Below are 25,164 nucleotides of genomic sequence, written 5' to 3'. Positions count from 1 at the left end.
AGGACTGGCAACCATACTCATGTACCTTGGCCGGGGGTTCTGGGAACATCTTCCCTGCCCAGCTCCTAGCAACCTCCAGGGCATGTACGGCTCCATCATTTCCCCTGCAACTCTGCTGTCCTGCTCCCCAGCGATGAGCTCAGGGGATCCGTTCATGAAGCCCGGACAGTAGTAATTAGCAATTCAACTATAGGCTGAACAAGTGCAGAATGGTGGTAGAATGTGCCTTTGAATGCTTAAAAGCTCACTGGCTCTGTTGGTCAGACCTCAGCGCAACCAACATTCCCATTGTTATTGCTTCTTGCTATGTGCTCCATAATATCTATGAGAGTAAAGAGGAGATGTTTATGGCAGGGTGGGAGGTTAAGGCAAATCACCCGGCATCCGATTTTGAGCAGCCAGACACCAGGGCGATTAGAAGAGCACAGTAAGGCATGCTGCACATCAGAGAGGCTTTGAAAACCAGTTTCATAACTGGCCAGGCTTCGGTGTGACAATTGTATTTGTTTCTCCTTGATATAAACCTGCCCCCTTTGTTGATTTTAATTCTCTGCAAGGCAACCAGCCTCCCCACTTCAAAATAAAGTAATATTGTTTTGAAACCATGCAATCTTTCTTTATTAATTAAAAAAAAATGAGATAACGGGCAAGGTAACCAAGGTGGGGTGGGGGAGGAGGGAAGGACAAGGCCACATTGCTTATTATAGCCACACTAAAAATCAAACTGTTTGAATGACAGCCTTCTGTTGCTTGGGCCATCCTCCGGAGTGGAGTGGCTGGGTGCCAGGATGCCTCCCCCTCCTACCCCCCTGCGTTCTTGGGCATGTAGGTGAGGAGGTTATGGAACATGGGGATGAAGGTAGGCGGTTATACAGTGGATGCAGCGGGGGTCTGTGTTCTTTTGGCTTTCCTGCAGCTCCAACAGATGCTTCATCATGTCCATTTGCTCCCCCATTAGCCTTGGCATCATGTCCTGCCTCCGCTCTTTGCGCTCACTTAATTCTTTCCTGGACTCTGCCACTGAATGCCTCCATGCATTAAGCTATGTGCTATCAGTGCAGGAGGACTGCATGATCTTGGAAAACATGTCATCACGAGTGCATTTTTTTCGCCTTCTAATCTGTAATAACCTCTGGGACAGAGATGATAGGGGGAGCGTAGAAACATTCTATGCTCTATGATTCTAGGGGACTGCATGGTCACCTGTGCTACTGAGTTTGCCATGCTGACCAAACAGGAAAGAAATTCAAAAGTTTCTGGGCCTTTTCCTGTGTACTTGGCTAGTGTATTGGAGTTCAAAGTGTTGTCCAGAGCAGTCACAATGGAGTACTCTGGGATAGCTCCCGGAGGCCAATACCGTTGATTTGCATCTGCACTACCCCAAATTCAATCCAGCAAAGTTGATTTTAGCACTACTCCCCTCTCCAGAGAGGAGTACAGAAGTTGATTTTAAGAGCCCTTTAAGCCCATGAAATGGGGTTGGTTGTGTGAATGCATTCATTTTTAAATTGACCTAACACAGCTAAATTCGACCTAACCCTGTAGTGTAGACCAGGCCTAAGATTAGAAGAAGAACATGGTCAGTGACATCAAAAACAACTGAAGACCAGAGGCAAATAGATGGATATGGAACTTCATGGGAAATAAAATAATGCAGTTAATTTGTAAACTCACCAGACATGACAATCTGATCATAAGGGTTTCGGAAGCACTACTTTTAAACCGTTAAGTATAGGAAATCCCAGATTTTATGTAAAAAAAATAGAGCAAATGAGCTTGATTCAGTCAAGCCAGGATATCCCATAATGGTGAAACCTTAGTAGTGAAAACTTTGTTTGGAGAAGGGCTGTTGTAATGTTAGGGAGCCTGCAGCCAGTCAGGAGTATCCCAAAATAGGTATCTAGGGGATTTTCTGGTTCTGCTCCCTTTATAGCTTCTACCATAGTTTAATGGTGCTCTCCCCTGGTAGAATCTCTGGTGGGAGGTAACTGTGCAAACTTAGCCTACCATCTTGACATATCCAGAGAAGGCTCCGGCTGCAGCAACATGCAGTTGGCATCCCTTGGTACCAGCAGGGTTGAACTGAGCATAGTATCTTTTTGGAAAGTAATAGCATTCTCTCAGATAGCAACAGGGGAAAACTGATGGCTTTGCTGTGTAACAGAGTTTCACGATGAAATTTTCCCATACGGTGAATCCTATTTGCCTCATTACTCTTAAACCGTTTATTGAAAAACGCTTTTTAATTGTATTACTTAATCGTTTAATTTGGGGCCATTGCTACACAATCCCATACAAAATATTCATTCAGACAACATTAGCTTTACAATAAAGCATTCAGAAGTCAGGAAATATGAAAGGTAAGGTTGACTGGGTATACTTTACTCTAATCCCTTTGTGCATCTGCATTATAATGCAGCCTAATTAATGACAATAATTGCCTGTTACTATTTCTCAGAAATAACATTTGGTGAATTCTCAGAGAAGGTGTTTGACTCAGAAAGTTTATGCACGCATAACTCTAAAGCTACTGATGCCAGAGTCCTCAAATCTATCTTGGTTTGTAGTTTTTAGATCTTTAAGATATAAACATCAAGGAAAGTTTGAAGAAAATCACTTTGGAAGTTTTAAAGTTATGAAGGATTCAGTCTGGCATATTCTGAGAAAAGGTTCATAGTTCATAAACAGGACAGGAATTTTCATCTCAGCATGAGTGGCAGCACATTTTCAAATGAACATAACTGGGTCACTTGACAGTCAATAGTTATTAAACTAAGCAAAATATATACATGTACTTAGTATATTTCAGGTTTAAATGGTTAGCCATTTTTGTATCATACTGCTCTAAGGATGTTGCAATGGTTTTAATTTAATTTTTTTGATATTGAGGAAAAATGCCTGCTCTTCATCCTTCCTAACCTTCAAATGACTGAAGAGAGTCTAATGCAATCATTTAAAACACCTTATTTTAGGAGTAAGACCAAGCTATTCAGCCCAATTTCAGAAAATTGAGATCATATCAGAACAGTGGGTTTGTAACGGAAATGGATTTGCAACCTTATAAAACCTGTTTTGTACTTACAGCTTGTAAAACTTCAGCCCAATGTAATACTATCATGTTACTTTTTATAAAGGAGTCCCTTTTCTTTTATTTCTTGTCTACTAGATTTTTATCTTTCTCTCACTTGCTGATTCATATTATGCAGGTTTTGATTTATATGCCAACTGATTTATTTGCTACCACAATTCTCTAGGTTCCCAAACCATAAAGGAACTTATTTAAAAACATACATCATAATAAAAATATAAATGTAATGTTATCAAAAATGACAATAAAACAAACTCCAACCTACTCACCTATTCGCTGTGAGCTTGCTTTTCAGAAAAATCCTAGGTGAACATATAGGGTAAAATCCTGGCACAATGGACATCAAAGAAATGTTGTCATTGACTTGAACAGGCCCAGGATTTCACCCGCAGGTTTTGCAGTGTGCCCAGGCAGTCAACAAACTCAGGCTTTGTTGAACTAAGCAGGTCCAAGCTGAACTTTCCTACCTCCTTCTACTACAAACATCTTTTCTAGCTTTAAAAGCAATGTATTCTACATCTGCTCTCAAACTACTTCTCACAGTTCATCTCAGAGCTAGAAACCTGCTTTGCTCAATCCACATGCCACAGCGAAAAAGAGCAATGGCTTTCCTCAAAAATAGAATCCATCACGTATCTCTCCATCTATCCATTCTCTTATATCACCATAGTATCTGAAGGTTTTCCTCCTCCTCACTGGGCCAATTTGGTCCCAGGGAATTCTATGAAAATGCATTAAATACAGGTTTGCTTCCAGTCCCTGGCAGGGTCTTTACTAGTACAGTGCCTATGTTTTGGTTTTCCCTCTTTAATTACCACACTTCATGAAATACAAAATTCTCATAAGGCAGGATAGTACATACACAAGCAGGGATATAGTTAAAATATGCCATATCAATAGAAGCGTGTCATAACTTTCCTACTCAGATCTGAACCTTAGAGTTCAGAACATGAGAAGCTAGCATGAAACCTCCAAACTTAATTACCAGCTTGGATCTGATATAGCTGCCACCAGCCAGAGAATTCCAGTGTCTGGCTCACTCTGGTCTCCCCAAAACCTTCCCTGGGGGACCCCAAAACTCAGATGCCCTGAGTCTCACCACAAAGGGAAATAACCCACTTCCCTTCCCCACCTCCTTCCAGATTTCCCCACCCTGGGTACTCTAGGATATGTCCTGCTTCAAGTCCTTGAAACACAAGTACCGAGAGATCAAATCTCTCTCTCCCCTCACCCAGAGGGTATGCAAAGTCAGGCTTAGTAAATCTAACACAAAGAGATTTTCCCCCTCCCTTTGTTTCTTAGCATTAGCCAGTGAAAAAACTCAAATAGGTCTTAAAAAGAAAGAAAAAGACATAAAAATGGTCTCTGTATCAAGGTGACAATATACAGGGTCAATTGCTTAAAAGAAAAAAATGAATAAACAGCCTTATCCAAAAAGAATACAATTTAAAACATTCCAGCAACTACACACATGTAAATTAAAAAAAAAACAATATAAACCTATTGTCTTACTATCCTTGTACTTACAACTTGGAAACAGAAGATTAGAAAGCTTGGAGATAAAGAGATCACTCTCAGAGCCGAGAGAGTCACCGAACCGAGACAAAGAACAAAGAACTCACACCCAAACTCCCCTCCACCCAGTTTTGAAAGTATTTTGTCTCCTGATTGGTCCTCTGGTCAGGTGTTTCAGGTCACTGTTTGTTAACCCTTTTATAGGTGAAAGAGACATTAACCCTTAGCTATCTGTTTATGACAAGGTGCGAATAATTTTGTATTACAAGATATCAAAATAGTTTGATAAAACAGGCATGTTTAAAATAATAGAATATCAGGGTTGGAAGGGACCTCAGGAGGTCACCTAGTTCAACCCTCTGCTTAAAGCAGGACCAATCCCCTGACAGATTTTTGCCCCAGATCCCTCAATGGCCCCTTTGAGGACTGAACTTACAACCTTGTATTAAACAAAGACTGTGAATGGTTTGCCAACTACAAAACCAGTTTCTCTGCCCTTGGTTTTCACACCTCAGTTGCTAGAAGAAGGCCTCATCCTCCCTAACTGAACTAACCTCGTTATCTCTAGCCTGCTTCTGGCTTGCATATATATACCTGCCCCTGGAAATTTCCACTACATGCATCCGACGAAGTGGGTATTCACCCACGAAAGCTCATGCTCCAAAACGACTGTTAGTCTATAGGGTGCCACAGGACTCTCTGCTGCAACCCTGTATTTAGCAAACCAATGCTCAAACCACTTAGCTATTCCTTGCCCCCAAACTGTTCCTTTTTATCTTACCATTAAGAAAATATTAATGATTCTCACAATATTCTTGTTTCTAAGTATAGAGAGAATCTGCTCAAATAAATAATTCTTACCTGACAATAAAAATAAGCTCTTTAAGGCTGTCCACTGAACTAATATTCCAAAACTATTGACAAACAAGTAATTAAATTTATATTACATTCTAAATACCACTGACCTTGCAATATCCTTTTAAATGAAGTCTCCTCAATAACTATATATTTAATTTAAGCTCACCAAATGACTTATACATTAAATCACCAGTTGAGCAGCATGATTGTGTATAAACTCTTGGGTATGCAATTCCAGTAGGAGTTCAGGTGCCATCCTGGAGTATAGCCCTGATTGTGCACTCACAACTGTGCAGACAGACCCTAGTACCCGTGTGGAGCTTCATGAATCCTTTGGACTTGATCTAGCAGTTTTCAATGTGGCCTGTGTGAATGAAGTGACTTTTTTTTTTTGGTCACTAGAGCCATTCAACAGAATAATAACCTTGCAATTATAATTATGTGTTCCCTCTTATTTATATAAAATACCAGCTCCTTAAATTGCACCTCACTACTACCTATACTCCCTCTAATACCATTCTTTCTGGGTCTCAGATTCCTAAATGCCACCTGCTAGTGATCTTTTCTTCTCTCTTCCAAATATTGATTGTTATGAGGCAGAATCTAATAAGGATCCACTCTCTTCTACATTTGATGGACTTCCATTCTCAGGTGTGAAATCATGATGGAGCTTTTTTCACATAAGTTGAATGTTTAGCAGCATACCATGTATTATGCAATATCTTTGTAATCCTAACAAGTAGGACTGTATGAAACTTTTATAATTAAACCCCAAATCACACAAAATCTGAATTGTTTGGGGGTGCAGAGGTTTTTAGACCTCTCTGAAAAGTTTGTGAGTCTGTTAGAGATTCATGAAAACTATAAAGAGGTATTAGAAGGACTAGGGCCGGCTTTAGGCACTGCGGGGCCCAATTTGAAAGAGCTGCCTCCAAAGACAGTGGTGGGAAGGTGAAGGGTCCTTCTTCCACGGCAGCGATTGAACAGCCGCAGAAGACAGTAGCGGGACTTCAGTGGCAGCTCTATTGGCTGCCGGTGCCTTCAGCGGCACGTCGGTAGAGGGTTGTTACGGATGTTGTGGGGCCCTCTTAGGGGCACGGGGCCCTATTTGGGGGAATCGGGTGAGTCGCCTTAAAGCTGGCCCTGAGAAGGACATTCCACATTTCCTAATAGGTCCAGAACACAGCACTCACTTGTTGGCATCTTCTAGGAGGCAGACAATTTGCTCTACTCCTCTAATGTCTTTGGGGGTAAGTAATATGTTAAGTAACAGGGCTGGCCCACAACATTTTGGCACCTGAGGCAGGGAGCTCAAATGACGCCCCCATGCCACCTTGCTTGGGCCAAAACTTTGAAAGGTCTCAATGCTGCCTTCTTCCTGTTCTACTCCTCTCATGATACTGTTCTGCTACCTACCCCAATAAAGGAGAACTAACTACTTAAAATGTCTTATTCAAAAATTGTAAGTAACACTTAATTTTCAAACACCTGAACTGCAAATATAATTTTTCTTGTCTGCATAGTAAACACTGGCATTTTTATCTGTTTGAATAATCAAAGTGGTGCCTTCGGTGCCTTCTTGGTTGCAAAGATTTGAACTGCTTCCTGAAGGTCCACGGTCTGGGCCAGCTCATGCTCTATTTAGCTGGTTGCAAGGCCAACCAGCCTCTCCTGTGTCATTGTGGAGCATAGATGTGTTTTTATTAACTTCAGCTTGGAGAAACTGCATTCTCCACTGGCAACTGTTATAGGAAGTGCTAGAAGTATGTGCAGAGCAACAAAAACATTTGGAAAGAAGGTGGTCATCTTATTTGTGCACATATATTCCAGAACAGCCTTTGGAGTTGATCCTGCTGAAATGTATCTTGAAAGGACTTTCAGTTCATCACCTAAATCACTCGCATCAATACCACGCATGTCAGCACTGTGTCTAGTGCCCTGCATTGTTGGTGTAGGTCTTCTTTAGGTATAGTGAGGAGTTTTGGAATATCATACAACATCCTAAATATACTGCTGTGTTTCTTGAGCTGCATGAAACATTCTTCAACTGACTGTATTGCACAATCTAGCACCTGGTTAAAGAATTCAACTTTGACTTGTTGTTTGGGGTCTCTTATATGGCAGGCCAGTGGGGGCTGCGGGGAAGTGGCACAAGCTGAGGGATGTGTTGGTCACCACTTCCCGCAGCCCCCATTGGCCTGGAGCAGCGAACCTCTGGATGGTGGCAGGTAAACAAACCAGCCCGGCCCACCAGGGGCTTTCCCTGAACAAGTGGCGGATTGGCTTTGAAAACCACTATCTTATGAGATTATCCCGTGCCTCATAATCAAAATGTCTTCTTCTTCAGTGACTCTTGTATTCTTAAACGGGTGGGAAAATAGCTTCAGTGTGAAGTTCCTCTGCCAACTTCTGTGCACTCTTCAGAATATTTTAAAATCCCTCATCTGACTGATAAGACTGTAGGTATGACTTTGCTTTGTCCAGTTGTTCCATTGCTCCAGATATATCAAGGTCAATATCTTGGAATTCCTTGCTTACAACATTTATTTCAAACTGTATGTCATGCCACAACACTAAATCACAAAGAAATTTGAAGTTATGTATGTTTCTGGTGATTCCATTTCCCTCTGCCACTGTTCTCCCACAAACAGTTCTTGTCATAACTTTATCCTCCATAAAGGAAACTATGGCATCATCTATCTTCCCAATTTGATGTTTGATAGACTTTATTGCCTTTACTTGACTTTCCCATTGTGTGGCATTCAGTGGTTTTAGTGTCAGAGAGGATGTTACCAGATGTTGCTTCAAAATTTGCCATCAATGAATTGATGCAGAGAAAAATACATAGTTGCTTTGAATTACATTAAAAAATTCAGCAGCCTCACTAGAAGCTGATGTTGCATCACTGACCACCAAGTTCAATGAATGAGAACTGCAAGGGACAAAAAAAGCTTGAGGGTTTAATTCTTGGAAGTGTGTCTGCACTCCTCTGTTCTTTCCTCTCATGTTGGCACCGTTATCGTAGCCCTGACCTCTCAAGTCAGCTATCGCAATTCCCGTATCTTCCAGCTTTTTAAGAAGCGCATTTGTCATACGAGCTCCTGTAGTATCATCAATGTCAATAAATTCTAGAAAATGCTCTCTGACAATCACCATTACAGGGACATTTTCACTAGGTTCTGTTGTTATTACAAAACGCACCATTAAAATCATTTGTTCCGTATGGCTGATGTCAGGTGTGCAGTCCAGAATAACAGAGTAATATCTTGCTGACTTCAGACCTCCCACAATCTTCTTTTTGATTTTTCTTGCCATGATCTCATTTTGAATTGTTTTCCCAAGATAGTGGTGTGCGTACATTTCTTGGCATCTTCATTTCATGACTCTTCTTAGATGCTTCTGGAGTACAGCATCAAACTCAACCATCAGCTCTACAATTTTAAGGAAGTTTCCATTGTTTGACACATACAGCTGATCTGAAGTGCCACACAGTGCTAGATTTTGGGCAGCAAGCATTCTCACAATGGCAATGAGCCTTTTCAGAACATTTTACCAGTAAAGATACTCTGATTCAATCTTCTCTTGATGATGATCATCCATGGTGGCCTTTAACCGTAGTCTCATCTCAAGCTCTTTCCACTTATGGAATGCTCTCCAGTGATTTGCTGCCTTCTCATGACATGCCAGATTTCTAGCCAGATTTTTCCAGTCCTTTGATCCTGTAGAACCCAATACGGCTGGAACATTAGACTGGAAGAATTTGCAACAAAAACAGTATGCAGCATTCTGGGTTTGTGAGTACATAAGCCATGGCCTCTCCCCGTTGTCACCATTGGGGATTTCATGCCAGTAATGTGTTGTATGGAAACTTCTATTTTCATTGTCTTTGGGGAACACGAAGTTTTTCACTTGCTGTGGCCCATGCAGTACAAGGAAGTCCCTCAGGCTACTGCTGAAGTAGCCTGTATCGTCATCCTGGATCATCTAGACTTAAGGAACTAAACTCAGCAGCAGCATGTTCTTGCACCTCCACCACACTCTTCTCTGATCTTCTCTTTTCTTCAGGAATGTGCATGGTTACATCCATTTGAGATGGAGATATGGATGCTGCAGTAGCTGGCAGGTCACCTGCACTCTGACTAACTGGAAAATCAGGCATCTCCTCACCACTCACATCCTCACTGGGGCCAGAAGGCTCACCATGAACATTTGTGTCTATGTATCTCAGGAGAGCTCTTTCCTGCTTAGATAGAAGAGCTTCCTTTGCCTTCTTTCTTTTTCTGAATGCTGCCCCAGAGGGGTGTGTCATAAACAGATAGTTAAGGGTTAATGTCTCTTTTACCTGTAAAGGGTTAACAAACAGTGAACCTGCAACACTTGACCAGAGGACCAATCAGGAGACAAGATACTTTCAAATCTCGGTAGAGGGAAGCCTTTGTTTGTGTTTTTTGGGTTTTGCTTTGTTCTCTCTGGATTCTGAGAGGGACCAGACATGTAAGCAGATTCTTCCAATCTTTCTGAAAAAAATCTCTTCTGTTCTAATTTTAGTAAGTACCAGGAAAAACGCGAGTTTAGTCTTTTGATTGTTTTCTGTATTTGCAAATGTGTATTTTGCTGGAAGTATTTTAAATTGTATTTTGCTGGGGGGAGGCTTCTCTCTAGTGTCTTAAGCTGAAAGACCCTGTAACTTTTACCTTCTAAATTACAGAGACAACTTTTACTTTTTTTCTTTCTTTTTATTAAAAGTTTTGCTTTTTAAGACCTGTTTGATTTTTTCCCCTTGTTGAGGCTCAAGGGAATTGAGTCTGTACTTACCGGAAATTGGTGGTAGACAGGGAAAGAGAAGGGAGGGGGGAAAGGTGGAATCCATTTGTTTTAGATTCAAGGAGCTTGAATCTGTCTATCTCTCCAGGATAGCCCAGGGAGGGAAAGCCTGGGAGGCAGAGACAAGGGGGAGAAAAAACCTGATTTCTCTGTGTTGTGATTCAAGGAATTTGAATTACGGTGATCTCCTAGAATACCCAGGGCGAGAAAGATCTGGGAGGAAGAAAGGAGGGGGAGGGGAAATGGTATATTCCCCTTTGTTGTGAGACTCAAGGAATTTGGGTCTTGGGGTCCCCAGGGAAGGTTTTTTGAGGGACCAGAGTGCCCCAAAACACTATATTTTTGGGTGGTGGCAGCTTATCAGATCTAAGCTGGTAATTAAACTTAGAGGAATTCATGCTGGTACCCCATGTTTTGGACTCTAAGGTTCAGATTGGGGAATTATACCATGACAGGGTGTTCTCTTCTTTCACTCATGACTGCTGTTCTGTGCCAGCTATAGTGGCTCTCAACACTTAATTGAAGGGGCCAAATAAGCAGGTTGGTAGCAGGGCCTGAATGAGGGAAGATATCAACATCTTAAGGGCCTAACTGGCTCCTACTGCTTCAGTTTACTGCCTGTTCTCCTCAAGTGGGTTCGGGGAAGCAGCAGGAAACAGGAAGCTCCCTGAGAAGCTGGTGTTAATCAGTACAGGCTCCTGGTCGTGCTAGAGAGGTACATAAGAGGCTTCTCCTCCTCTCTTTCCCTGAAGCTCCTGCTGCTTTCTGTTATTCCCTCTCACCTTTTCTCCTGCCTGCTTGTTATGTCTCACATGCCCAACTTCCTCCAGCACAGCACTCCACCATCTCTGAAAGCAGCAAAGAATCCTGTGGCACCTTATAGACTAACAGACGTTTTGGAGTATGAGCTTCCGATGAAGTGGGTATTCACCCACGAAAGCTCCTGCTCCAAAACATCTGTTAGTCTATAAGGTGCCACAGGATTCTCTGCTGCTTTCACAGATCCAGACTAACACCGCTACCCCTCTGATACTCCACCATCTCTGTGCATCTAGAGCAGAGAGAATACATAAGCACCAGCAGCACACACAATTTTCTACACTTTGGGTCCTAATGGCGCCCCCCCCCACAGTCTGGCATCTGAGGTGGCCGCCTCAGTTTGCCTCATAGTAAGGCCAGCCCTGTTAAGTAACAGTGCCAACTCAAATCATCATGGTGCTTCTTACAAGGGGTGGAGATGGACATACTGTATATCTCAGACTTGCTTCCTTATTTATAAGTGAAAGTATCTGCCACATCCAGCATCTCTTATATGCCAAGCTAGCATAACAGAAAAGGGTTTTCTTATTTATTTAATTATTATTATTATTTATTATAATAGCACCAACAGGTCCCAACCAAGATGGGGAGCACATTGTACTGAGTGCTGTACAAATAGTAAGAGACAATCCCTACCTCAAAGATCTCACAATCTAAATGGAGAAGGCAGATGACAATTATAGAAAAACAATTAACTAATTATCCATTCAGAATTGTGTACTGGTGCCCAGTGTCACTGTCTCTGGCAAAGGGATCTTTTTTTAAAAAAACAAATTGCCCTACACAACCTTCCTGCCTCCTTCTTCCCCATTGTCCAGGTGCCTCAGACAGCCAGTAATACTATGGCTGATTCACGGTCACTTCACAGAAATCGAAAAATGTCCAGGGGAGGGGGTGGGGAATCTATCCTTTCTTGACCTCCTTAATTCCATTTGCTAACCTAGGATAATTCATCACCCTAGGTCAAAAACAGCATTACCCCGTCTGCCCCCAAACCTCTTGCTCCCCTATATAACACCTGAGGAACAATTAGAAAAACTGCTGCCAATCAAGAAACAACTCTCAACAAATATATTTCAATGAAGTCTTCTAAAATGTATCCAAATACCTGTAGGTAAAAAGCCATTCCAAAGAAGATTTTGGCTACCTCACCTGTATTGCTAAACTCCCAAGTTACACATCTATCACTTAGCTCAATTTAGAAGAAACCTTAGATTCTGACTAAGTGATGCCAGTAAACGGCATAAGTAGGAAAGAAGTCTAAATTGCCAGTTGGAGTCTGGCAGAAGCTAGTGACTGGACAGGAGAAGAGAGGTATGAAGAGATTGCTCGGAGTTATATGAAATGTGCTGTCCAGTTTTTCTAATTTTACATGTTCAATTTACTTTAAAGTGTGATTATACAAAACAAGCCAAACTGTGATACCCAAATTGACTTAATTTGTGACAGAATGATAGCTGCACAAAAATTAATAGTATAGCAATCAAACTAAAACATCTTTTCCAAAGAAAAAATATGAATTAAAAGGCTTTTAGCTTTTGAGAAAGGGAATCCCATTGTAATTAGACCATGAACTAAGGCCTTTCACTGCTGAAAATTCATACTGTGCACTGTTTAAGTGCCACCTCTTGATTCTCCTACAGCAGATACTAATAGCAAACTCTATTCTGATTTTCTTTGTGCAAACCCAATCACATCACATCAAATTATACAACTAATTAACACAAACTCCTTAAAAATGGCATATTATTTTGGCAAGCCAAATTAATGTCAGTCCCCTGAAACCATGTTTAGTAATTCCCACTGACTATAGTAACGCCTACTACTGAGAGAAGGGCTAATCAAATACAGGCTCTCCTGCTGATGAGCTGAACCAAGTATCCAGATGTTTTTGCCTTCTAGGCTAATGAAATGTCATGGATGTTTTTACTTCCATCTATATGAAGAACTAATTCCATCATGGTCATGATCCAGGTAGTCCTTGTTTGTTTGATACTGGTTACTTTAGCATGGCTGTGCTGACCCCAGGGGAGACAGACAGACAGACACAGACACAGAGACAGATACACACACACACGTCTTGCTAAACAAAACTACTGTATGAACCTATTAGAGATGCATTGCTGTTGCAAGCCCACTACTGGAGTCTACTTCTGTGTCTTCCCTACCACAATGTGGAGAGTGAAATGGAAATTGATGAATCTTGTAGAAAAATATCCATCTTACATTGTGCTGTATACAAAAGCTGGCCAAAATATATTTTTTGTTTATCACTAAGAGGACCCATTGGTATTAAATTACTTAATGAGATGTCTATTGCAATTAAAAAAGCCATAACATTTACATTAACATTTTAAAGCTTGGTTATTCTGGGAGTGTCTGTTTACATGAGTCTAAATTGGCGATAAAGAACATGATGAAGTGTTCCATATTAAAACAGAGTACTGTGTAACTGCCTAGTAAAATCCTAATATTAAACTATACAGTATAACTTACAAGACAGTGTAAAAACCTTATATTTAGATCTTGAGTCTCAAATAATGGACGTGTGATTAAACATGAATACAAATGAAAGATTGTATTTGCATGTAAGCTTACAACATATATTTTCATGATACATTTGTTTCAAGAAGCTTACAGTATACCTTGATGTATCCCTTTTCAGAAACAGCAAGCGTTAATTTAAAGATACTGTGTAATTATTTGTCAGCAACGTTTTACAGCTTTTTTTTACTTGTACCTTTTCTTGACTGCTAGATGCCAGTACATGATACAAGAAAGCATACTCTAGCAGGCTCCCTAGCAAACTCTTTTTCTGGTACTAAACTGATATCTGACACATTTAACAATATGCATTGGAGGCAAGGAATTAGGTTTATGGACACAGCTTTTTGTGAACAAATTGAGAGAAAAATTTTTAGCACAGAAAAACCTTACACTATTCTTTTGTTTGCTTTATAGTAACTTATGTACTGGTACATACAGAATATAAGCATAAGTTTCCCTTTACATACTGTACATTTCCTTACACTGTTCAATTTTATTATACAATCTTTTCTGAGATACCCATTACCATAGTATTTGGGCATCGGTTAACATGTTTCGATGTGACAATAATTTACATCAGGAGGAGCAAAACTCTGCAGAAACTTTACCAGTTTAATCTAGTCCTTCAGAAGAATGCAATTCACAGCTGGGCCCAATTTGCTGGTTTAGTGAGAAGCTCACTGCAAAGGATGGTCTTTCATCTCAGCATAAGGGAAGACTTGGACTGAGTGTGTAGCTGTGAATTCCGGAGGTGAGGGCATTTAGATGAGAATGCCCTTTCTCCAGCTTCAGAAAATTAAAACCTGGTTCTATTAGTCTTAACTACGGCTGGCCAAAAAACAAGAATGCCATTTTGTGAAAAAAATTGAGGTTTTGACATTTGTTTTTGTTCTGCATTGGAATGAAACTGAGACCTTTTGAATTTTTTTGCAAAAAAAAAAAAAAAATGAAAAAAACAGAGCAGGAGAGGGTGAACACAGTCCTGTATCCCAGAATAGCCAGTAACTCAGTAGCCAAGGGTATGCTCCTTTAGTATGTGAGAGACACAGATTCAAGCTCCTACTCTGCATAAAGTTGAGGAGGGACTTTAAACTTGGTCTTCTGCTTCCATCCTGGTTATAAGAACTCCTCCCAATGAAATTTGCACTGAAACTGATATATTTCTGTGAAAAGTTTGGGTTTCAATGAATCGGCATTTTCTGATGGAAAAACATTTTGTCAAAAAATTTGTGACTGGCTCTAGTGTTAACATCCCTGATGAACACAGTTGCTGTAGCAGGAGATGGCTGCATAGTGAGAGCGGCAGTTCTTTAGATAGCTAGGCCTAAATCTATGTTCAACTCACAATAAGATCAGGACCTTTAAATTTAACCAGAACTGGGTGTGCTGTTAATGCAGAGTGTGTAGTTTTTGTGTGATAGTAATCAGGCACTCCATTCAGTAGGCAAGCTGCTGTTTATTGAACCTATCACAGTTTCTGGAACTTTCAGGGTCAACTCTGGATAGAGGGAAGTGAAATAATCCAGCCTTATGCTGATCAAATCATGCATCATTGTGGGTAGGCCCATATCCAAAAAGCAAGGTATGAAGTCTCTATCTGCATGTCCAGCGACATTGATAAGCCTGGAAACATTCCAAAGTTTCACATCATCTTGACAACTGGTGAGGTCCTGGCTTCTGCTGGTTCCCCCAACACCTTCTCTCTGCTTAGTAGCAACTTTCTTTCAACTTTCTTGCAACTTTATCACTTCTCCAAATTTGAGAAAGTTTTGAAAAAATGACAGAATGGGAAAAGGAAAAAAAGAAACAGGAAGAAGTGAAAAAAAATCTTGTCATCATTCGTTCTCTAAGATGAGAGGATTCAAAAGGAAAAATGGGGGAAAAATGGGAAAAAAAATCCCAAATTTCAGTTTGAAAAAAATAACAAAATTTAATTGAAACACTAAGAGAAATTTTTTATTTGTTCTGAAATCTTCCATGAGAGATTTTGAAACCTGTCATGTGAGATTTCATTGTTCATAAAACCCCATTTTCAACAGGAAAAATTTTTAATTGAGAAATCTTCCACCAGCCTAAATGTTCTACCTGACCCATATCTCTATAATGGAATGAACAAGAATCCAATGAACAACCCGAGCTTTGGGGAACTTTGGACCTAAATCTGAACTTTTGGCTCAACATCAATTCTAATGTAAAGTAAGGAACATTGATGAGAGGCAGAATTTAAGAGAAACAGAAGGAGCAATAGGAAAAAAGAATGTACTGATGGACAATGAGAAGTAGGAACATTTAATATTATCAGACAATTTTGTAAACTTGGGAAATTAAATATGCATTCAGAGAGGGTGCAATTGAATATTTTATACTGTCCAGTGAAATTTCCCAAATGAAGGAGGCTTTATTTTCTTACAGGGGCCTCTCCTTGTACAATGTTTTGTGCCAAAAAAAGAGCAAAAATCGTCTTGAACAATCAAAATTAAAAAGCAATAATTTTGGCCAAAGGGTTGCATTTAGAATCATATAATCATACAAGGATAAATCTGGCCCATACACTTTACAGTTACTAAATATCCTTCATAGAGCTATGCAGTCCTTGCTTGGTCTTGCAGACTGTACTACAATTCTTTACATCCATTATACTCAAGACTGAGTTAGGGCTGCGAGATTTGGCACTAGGTGTTTGAGAGACAGGTTTAACCTGGCACAACTACATTCTGAACAAAATCCTTTTATTACTATAGTTTGTAATAGTCATAAGTGTGTGTTCCCACTGGGCCTCTGAATAAAGTCTGGAGAAAAAACACAGAGGCAATAGTCCTGCTGCTGCAGGGTGCTGAACCTCTCTGAACCTTTGGATGTTCATTCCCCGGTCACTAGTTTCTTCCTGTCCAGTTTTCCATAGTTTTCATGTTCACCAATTCTGAATAGTTTTCAGTGGTGTTACTGTCACATATTTTTCTACACGAGCATGATAGATAAAAATCTGCTTCTGATAAACCAGCCCATTTAATACACAGGAAACAAACAGGTTTTAACCCACTGCTCACTGAAAAGTCGAAACAATCCAGTACATATAATAGGCTTCACATGAAGACCCACCCAAGTTTATTCAACATTTTGGATATCACCTTGTACAGAGGAATCTTTTGGGAACATAGGAATTGATTTATGGGTCCATTTAGTCTAGGATCTTGTCTTAGACAATGACCAGCATGACATGCTTCAGAAGGCAGCACGATAAACCCTGCAATGGACAATTATGGAATCGTCTGACCCCAAGTTCTTCTTCCTAATTCCAGACAGCCAATGAGTGGCTTATACTCTGAAGCACGAGGCTTTATTACCCCCACTTCTCTTTTTTAATCCTAGTTAATGCAGCTGGGGATTTTATCATCATACACATAAATCTGTAAACTGTTATTTGAATTCTGCTGAGATTTTGGACTCAGTGATCTATTTTAGCAATGACTTCCCCAGGCTAATTATGTGTTGTGTAAATTTCCCCCTTTTATCATTTTAAATGATTCATTATGAATTATTCACCTATCCTAGAATAAAATAAAATGCACATTTTGTAACTTTAATGGTTCTTGAAAGAATTGGGTGAATTAGTCATAGCAAATAATTTATTCATAAGAATGTAAGAACATAATAATGGCCATACTAGTCAGACCAATGGTCCATCTAGCCCAGTGATCTCAAACTCAAATGACCATGAGGGCCACATGAGGACTAGCACATTGGCCCAAGGGCCACTTTACTGACACCTCCACCGCACTGCCTTGGCCCTGCCCCAACTCCACCCCTTCCATGAAGCCCCAGACCCTGTCCTGCCTCTTCTCACCCCTTCCCTGCCCCCATTCCAACCCCTTCCCGGAAATACCCACCCCAACTCCATCCCCTCCCTGCCCCCAGGGGTGCAGGAGGGGTGTGGGGTGTGGCAGGGGCTCAGGGCAGGGAGTTGGGGTGTGGGGTGCAGGAGGGGTGAGGGGGGTCAGGGCAGGGGGTTGGGGTGCAGGAGGGGTACGGCAGGGGGCTCAGGGCAGGAGGTCAGGGTGCAGGGTACAGCATGGGGTCGGGGTGTGGCAGGGGGCTCAGGGCAGTGGGTTGGGGTGCAGGAGGGGTGTGGCAGGGGGTCAGGGCAGGGGGTTTAACTGCAGGATGGGTTTGGGGGTTGGACTCTGGTCCGGCTTTCACCAAAAGCCAAGCCAAGTTGGACATCACAAAGGAAATTAAAAGCAAAAGTAAAAAGTTCTATAGCCATATAAATAAAAAGAAAACAAGGAAAGAAGAAAGGGGACCACTAACTACTGAGGATGGGGTGGAGATTAAAGACAATCTAGGCATGGCCCAACATCTAAATGAATACTTCCCCTCAGTTTTTAATAAAGGAGGTGTAGTGGCAGAGTGGCTAATCGAAAAGAGGATATGGAAGTAAAAATTACATCGGAGGTGGAAGTCAAATGCAAACAGCTTAGTGGGACTAGTTTGGGGGGCCCAGATAATCTCCATATAAGAATACTATAGGAACTGGCATGTGAAATTGTAAGTCCCACAGCAAGGATTTTTAATGAATCTGTAAACTTGGGAGTTGTACTCTATGACTGAAGAACTATGAATATAGTACCTATTTTTAAGAAAGGGAAAAAAAATCCAGGAAATAACAGGCCTGTTAGTTTGACATAAATTGTATGCAAGGTCTTAGAACAAATTTTGAAAGAGAAAGTAGTTAAGGACATAGAGGTAAATGATAACTGAGTAAAATACACCATGGTTTTACAAAAGGTAAGATTGTGCCAGATCAACCTGAGCTCTTTCTTTGAGAATATAAATGAGGGAGGTTACTAGTGAAGTTCCTCAAGGGTCAGTCTTGGGGTCAATTTTATTTAGCATTTTCATTCATGACCTTGTCACAAAAAGTGAGAGTGTGCTAATGAAATCTGTGGATGATACAAAGTTGGGAGGTATTGCCAGTATGGAGGAGGATGACCTGGATGACCTTGAAAACTGGAGTAATAGAAATGGAATAAAATTTAATACTGCAGAGTCATGCATTTAGGGACTAACAACAAGAATTTTTGCTATAAATTGGGGACGTATTGGGGAAGTGACAAAGGAGGGAAAAAACCTGGGTGTATATTGGTTGACCACAGGATGACTGTGAGCTGCCAGTGTGATGTAAACATGATAAAGGCTAATGCAATTCTAGGATGCAGCAGGCTAAGTATTTCCAGTAGAGACAGGGAAGTGTTAATGCCATTATACAAAGCACTGGTGAGACCTCATCTGGAATATTGTGGTCTCCCATGTTAAGGAAATATGAATTTAAACTGGAACAGGTGCAGAGAAGGGCTACAAGGATGATCACAGAAATGGAAAACCTATCTTATGAGAGGAGACTCAAGGAGGTTGACTTATTTAGCCAAACCATACAAAGGCTGAAGGGAGATATGATTGTTCTCTGTAAATATATCAGCGGGATAAACTCCAGGGAGGGAAAGGAGTTATTTAAGTTAAGTGCCAATGTTAACACAAGAACACAAATGGATATAAACTGGCCATCAACAAGTTTAAGCTTGAAATTAGGTGAAGATTTCTAACCATCAGAGCAGTGAAGTTCTGGAACAGCCTTCCAAGGGGAGCAGTGGCGGAAAAAAACTGAATTGGCTTCAAGGCTGAGCTTGATAAATTTATGGAGGGAATTGAATGATGAGACTGCCTGCAATGGCATGTGGCCCATTTGTGACTGCTAGTAGCAAATAGCTCCAATGGCTGGAGATGGGGCACTAGATGGAGAGGGTTCTGAGTTACTACAGAGAATTCCTTCCCAGGTGTCTGGCTGGTGGGTCTTGCTGACATGCTCAGGGCTCAACTGATCATCATATTTGAGGTTGGGAAGAAATTCCCCCCCCAGGTCAGATTGGCAGAGACCTTGGGAGCTGTTCACCTTCCTCTGCAGCATGGTTGTGGGTCACTTGCTAGTTTAAACTAGAGTAAATGGTGGATTCTCTGTAACATCAAGGCTTTAAATCATGATTTGAGAACTTCAGTAACTCAGCCAGAGGTTATGTGTCTATTACAGGAGTGTGTGGGTGAGGTCCTGTGGCCTGTGATGTGCAGGAGGTCAGACTAGATGATCACTATGGTCCCTTCTGGCCATAAGGTCTATGAGTCTATGCTGAATAGTCCCACTCTTTTAAAACTCTCCTCACGTGGAAATTGTTCTATATCCCTACTCATTCTTGTTGTGCTTCTCTGTACTTTTTCCGATTCTATTATAATGGGTTTTTTGAAATGGGGTGACCAGAACTGCACATAGTGTAGAAGGTGTGGGCATACCATAGCTTTACAAAGTGGCATTATGATATTTTCTGTTTTATCTATCCCTTTCCTAATTGTTACTAACATTCTGTTAGCTTTTTTGATTGCCACTTTACACTGAGCAGATGTTTTCAGAGAACTATCCAAGACAATTCCAAGATCTTTTTCTTGAGTGGTAACAGCTAATTTAGGCCCCATCATTTTGTATGTATAGCTGGGGTTATGTTTTCCAACGTGCATTACTTTGCACTTATCAACATTGAATTTCATCTGCCATTTTGTTGCCCTGTCACCCAGTTTTGTGAGATTCCTTTGTAATTTTTTGCAGTCATCTTTGAACTTAATTATCTTGAGTAACTTTGAATAGTCTGCAAACTTTGCCACCTGACTGTCCATCCCCTTTTCCAATCATTTACGAATATGTTGCATAGCACTGGTCCCAGTACAGATCGTTGGGGATCCCACTCTTTACCTCTCTCCACTATGAAAACTGATCATTTATTCCTACCCTTTATTCCCCATCTTTTAATCAATTAACTTCACTCCATTTGCTGTTCAAAATTGTTCAGACAGACTTTGAGTTTCCCAAATGTGTTCTTTATATAAAATTATTGGCAATTGTTTTATACAGAAGACAAATTTTAGCCTATGGATTGCTTTTGAGCTGTATTTGCCATATATATTTATTATCTCTCAGTAACTGGTCAAGAGGATAATGGTTGTCTGCAGGGGAAGGCAGTTCCCAGGACTGGGGAAATCCCTAAGGGTCAGAGAGGGATACTGACAGAAGAGAAGATGACATGGTTATGGAGAAAATGGCCTACACCTTTATCATTGAAGTGAAAAAGGCAGTCAATCTCCCAATAAATTCCTTCTCATCCTTCAAGGGGTTCTTCTCCTCTACAGCCAAGCCTGGGATGAAGGAACAACCCCTGAGGTCTATGAAGTAGAAGAGCAGTGTTTCATGCTCTAAACATACAAGATCCTTTGGGCTGGGCCCTAGTGGCAATTCCTTTTATGCTGGATGCTGCACCTGATGACTAAGAGATGAACTTTTTCTCAAATGCTCCAGATCATCCTTGTGGTGACCCCACAGGTGAGCTCAAAATGCAGAGGTGCCCATGTTAACTGTATAGGGACCTCAGCTCAGTTGCCTTCCACAGGCTCCAGAGGTCTTGTTCCCCTACCATCTCTGTGAAATAGATGGTGAGTAGGTCCATTTCTCCTTTCTTTCTTCAATTTCCTCATCCTCTCTTTTCTCTCTTCCTCTGCCTCCAGCTAGTATCCTTCTTCACCTCACTCTGAATCGCCACTCACCATCCTTCACTAACCCCACAAATGAAGCCCTGAAAGGGCTATTACAGTATCACTTCTGTGCAAAAACGATTTTCATCAAATTAATTTCTTCTACAAGGTGAAAATTTGTTTTTTAGGTACACGTACAAACAAAACATCACTGGCATGACTTTATGGAAACTGAACACAAAATACAGTACAATATTGAAAATACAGCAACATGAAATTTTGCTTCTAATTTATTAAAATATTTGTGAATATTTATTGTCAGTGTAAGCTACCAAAAGTGTGCAGATTTTACATTTTTGGAGGAGTTTCCCAATTTTGAAATTTCTTCCGTTCCAGAATGGAATGCAAACAAAATTTTTAGAAATTTCTCACAAATTGAAATTCTGAAAATCTTTTAAATCAAGTTGTAAACCTTTGGTTTTAACAAAATTGAAATGTCTTGTTCTGATCTGGATTTCTTTCATTTTATGTTATAGCTTATATAGTTATATAGTATATAATATCATTTGACCAAAAAGATTGCAAGGGAAGATTTCAACACTATCAAAACACTTTTTTTTCCAGTTTTTCATTTTAAAATGAATTTTCATTAAAGGCAAGGTCTTCACAAAACATTTCACTTTCCGCTAATCTGCACTTTCTGACCATCTTTATAATCCACTTTTACATGATGTGTCTCTCTGTCCCCCTCTAGTGGCCTAACCACAAACAGGTTCATACAATCATAGAATATCCTATGATTCTATGAACCTGTTTGTGGTCAGACCACTAGAGAGGGACAGGAGACACATCATATAAAGTTTTAGCAGTGCTACATCTGGGTCTTTTAGCTCATACAGTTAAAGCATCCCGAGGTCTGGAGTTCAATCCCTGCTTCTAACAACCTACCCAGGGGCATCACTTTACATAATATTTGCTCAACTCTAGTTCTTAATGTCATTTAACTTCTTGTTAACTATGTGGGAACAATTATCATTTGCTCCACTTTCACACTGCTCTGTAAATATAAATATAAATACCCATTTTAAGGCTCCTTTACATTGCTAGAGTAGTGTAAGGATGCCTTAGTGCAAATGAGAACTCTGCCTTATTACTCTACCACTTAAACATTGAGGATCATTCTGAACACCGGGAAAGCACTTATTTAGCAGCTAAAGCATTTGTCTATAGAATTTAATTTCTTTAGCTTAATTAAATTGACATTAACTACTCCAAATCTTTAAATTTTGATTCATTTAATATAGCCATCAAAATGGTTAAAAGAAATCAGGAATTTGAGAGCTAACCCACATGATAAAACTGCAGAAAGGTGAAAGTCTTTGCCTTTTCTGTTTTAAAGAGCCCTACCAACAAAGAAATGGTACGTGCAGAAACCAGGGGGGAAAATGCAGATCAAAGTCAATGCACTTAAAAGGGAAGAGATGGAGAGATTGATGGGATACTACAAACAGTGCTCCAGTCCACAGCAGGAGTCATATGTGCACCTGCACTGCAATTTTTGTTTTCATTTTTAAATTTACAAATATCACTGGAGCACTGGCAAAAGTTGAGAACATTTCTTCTGCTGTGGGTGTGAGGCTGAATATTATCGTGACCTATGCACAGCTGAAATGGTGACTTAGCTTGGGCAAACTGTGGAATAAGGTTTTTTAGGGATTTGCAAATGTAGAAAAAGGAGGAATCTGTAATCTCACAGTGATTACTGAATTTCTGCAACATATGATTAAGGCTTGAAAAGAAGTTAAATTAACTCTTTTGAGTCTAACAGATTCATCAAATGTGAACATGGAAGAAATCACATTTCTGATTGTGAAGTATTCCATAAAAATCATAGGAGAGGGAACTGAAAATCAGCAGAAATAAAGATTTTGATCCGGTTTAGGTCCACACATGGTGATGCATTATTGAACAGTTATTTCTTCCAGTTAATCATTACATGCACTCCTACACTCTTAAAAACAACATGAGGAATACTTCTTCGACAGAGAAGAAAACTGCACACAATAGAAATTTGAGTGAGAATGTAAGAACCAACAAAATAACAGTTCTCCATTCTGCACAGAAACTATATTTCTTTACAACCAGGTTGTTTCATGAGTAATTTCAGAGCATTAATTTATATTGTGTTATTCTATACAGCTTCTTGTACAGAGACAATTCAATAAATGAAAAGTCTGAATTCTAAGTATTATTATTATTTTTGTTCAGATTTGCTTTGTGATGCAAGATTCTTTTGATTGCTTCAGTCCTACAAAAATCCCCTGTTGTTTATTGTAAATAACAAGTTGTTTTATTTCTTTTGGTTTGCAACTTTCATTTTCTTCTGTTGCTATAATTTTCATCATTGTTAACATGAACACACTTTAATACAAAAGTGGTCTTATATTTAACTGTACCTTCCTCTGATTTGTTGGCTATAGGAATATTCCAGGTGATGTGAAACAGGTGGGAAGCAAGAGCAATTCACCCCACCCTCTCACCAGAGGGAACTGAACTATCTACTGTGTATTTTAGGTCCATTTATGATGGGGTGGGAAATGCATGCATGTATACATTTCTGACTGCACCCTTTGCTAGCTGTATTTACGTATTAAATTAGAAAGAAAACTATTAAGCAGCACAACTAACTTTATTGCAAATGAAATATAAAATTATTCATATTATATCATTATGCCATGGTACCTCCACAAAGGAATCATGTAATTGTACTAAAAAGTGTCATAGGAAATGACACACTTTGTGTTTTGTAGCTCAGATTTATAAGTTTCACATGCTAAACTAAAGCATTAGCATTCTTTAAAAATTTCCCTCTGAACTAAGATTTCCTACTTGGGTTGAAACTTGGGGAGTGGGTGGGAGGAAAAAGAGAAGGGAGATGTGACTTCTCACAACAATAATGTTTCTCATATTCATACAGCAGAAAAATGCTGTATGCCATGGGTGCCAAACTTATTTTGTGGAGAGAGACAAACGGCATTTTTAATTGTTCTCTGTTAGCCAACTCTTCAAAGCTAGAGCCATTTACTACACTCAGTGCATATTCATAGATTCATGGATTTAAGGCCATTGTGATAATCTAGTCTGATCTCCAGGCTCTTGCTTTACATTGTTCTAGGACTTTCCTGTATTAATTCTTGCTGCCATAAATCCTCAATATTCCTCACCGATGACAGTGAATGGTTTGCAAATAGATCAAGGGTAGAATATGGCTCTTCTATAGTAACTAAAGGTTTAGTTAGTAATTTTACTGTTCCATTCAACATTACTCAGCATAAAAAGTACTATGCAAGACACTTTTAGGATTACCATTATTTCTGCCCTTTGTTTATTTATAAGTTGATTTATCTGAACAACTGCATGTGTAAAATTAGGCACAAGAGCATATCTACCTTAAAACTGTCCTTTAAAGGACTATCACTAGGTTTCAAAGTCAACACCCCATTGAAATAAATAAAAACAGTTCATATCTCACTTAGCCTTTTGTTCATGATATGTAGGGGACTTTTCAACCACAATGGGCTAGAAGCCTGGTCTTAAAATGAAAATTTGCATGCTGCAGAATCTGAATCAGCCATGGGGGCTGGATAAACTATAAATTTGACATTTCTAATGTGTAGGAATCATTCAATCAAACATTGAAATGTAGCCCCTTCTGAACCGGGATGTGGCAGCTGTTTAAGGATCCAGTCTCACAAAAGTATTGAAAACCTACCGGTGAACTCAAAAGGAGCAGAATAGGTCCAGAAGCCCACAGTAAAGATTCAGTATTTCACCTGCCTAGTTCCTAATTGCATACAACAATATTAACATCCTATCACATCTCCTGATCTCCTTTACACCCAATCTCATCCTTTTCCTTACCCTTCTCCTTAACTTCTGACTCTCCT

The sequence above is a fragment of the Gopherus flavomarginatus genome, chromosome 1, assembly GCF_025201925.1.
Source record: "Gopherus flavomarginatus isolate rGopFla2 chromosome 1, rGopFla2.mat.asm, whole genome shotgun sequence".
Lineage (NCBI taxonomy): Eukaryota > Metazoa > Chordata > Testudines > Testudinidae > Gopherus > Gopherus flavomarginatus.
Note: the sequence above shows the minus strand (reverse complement) of the source record.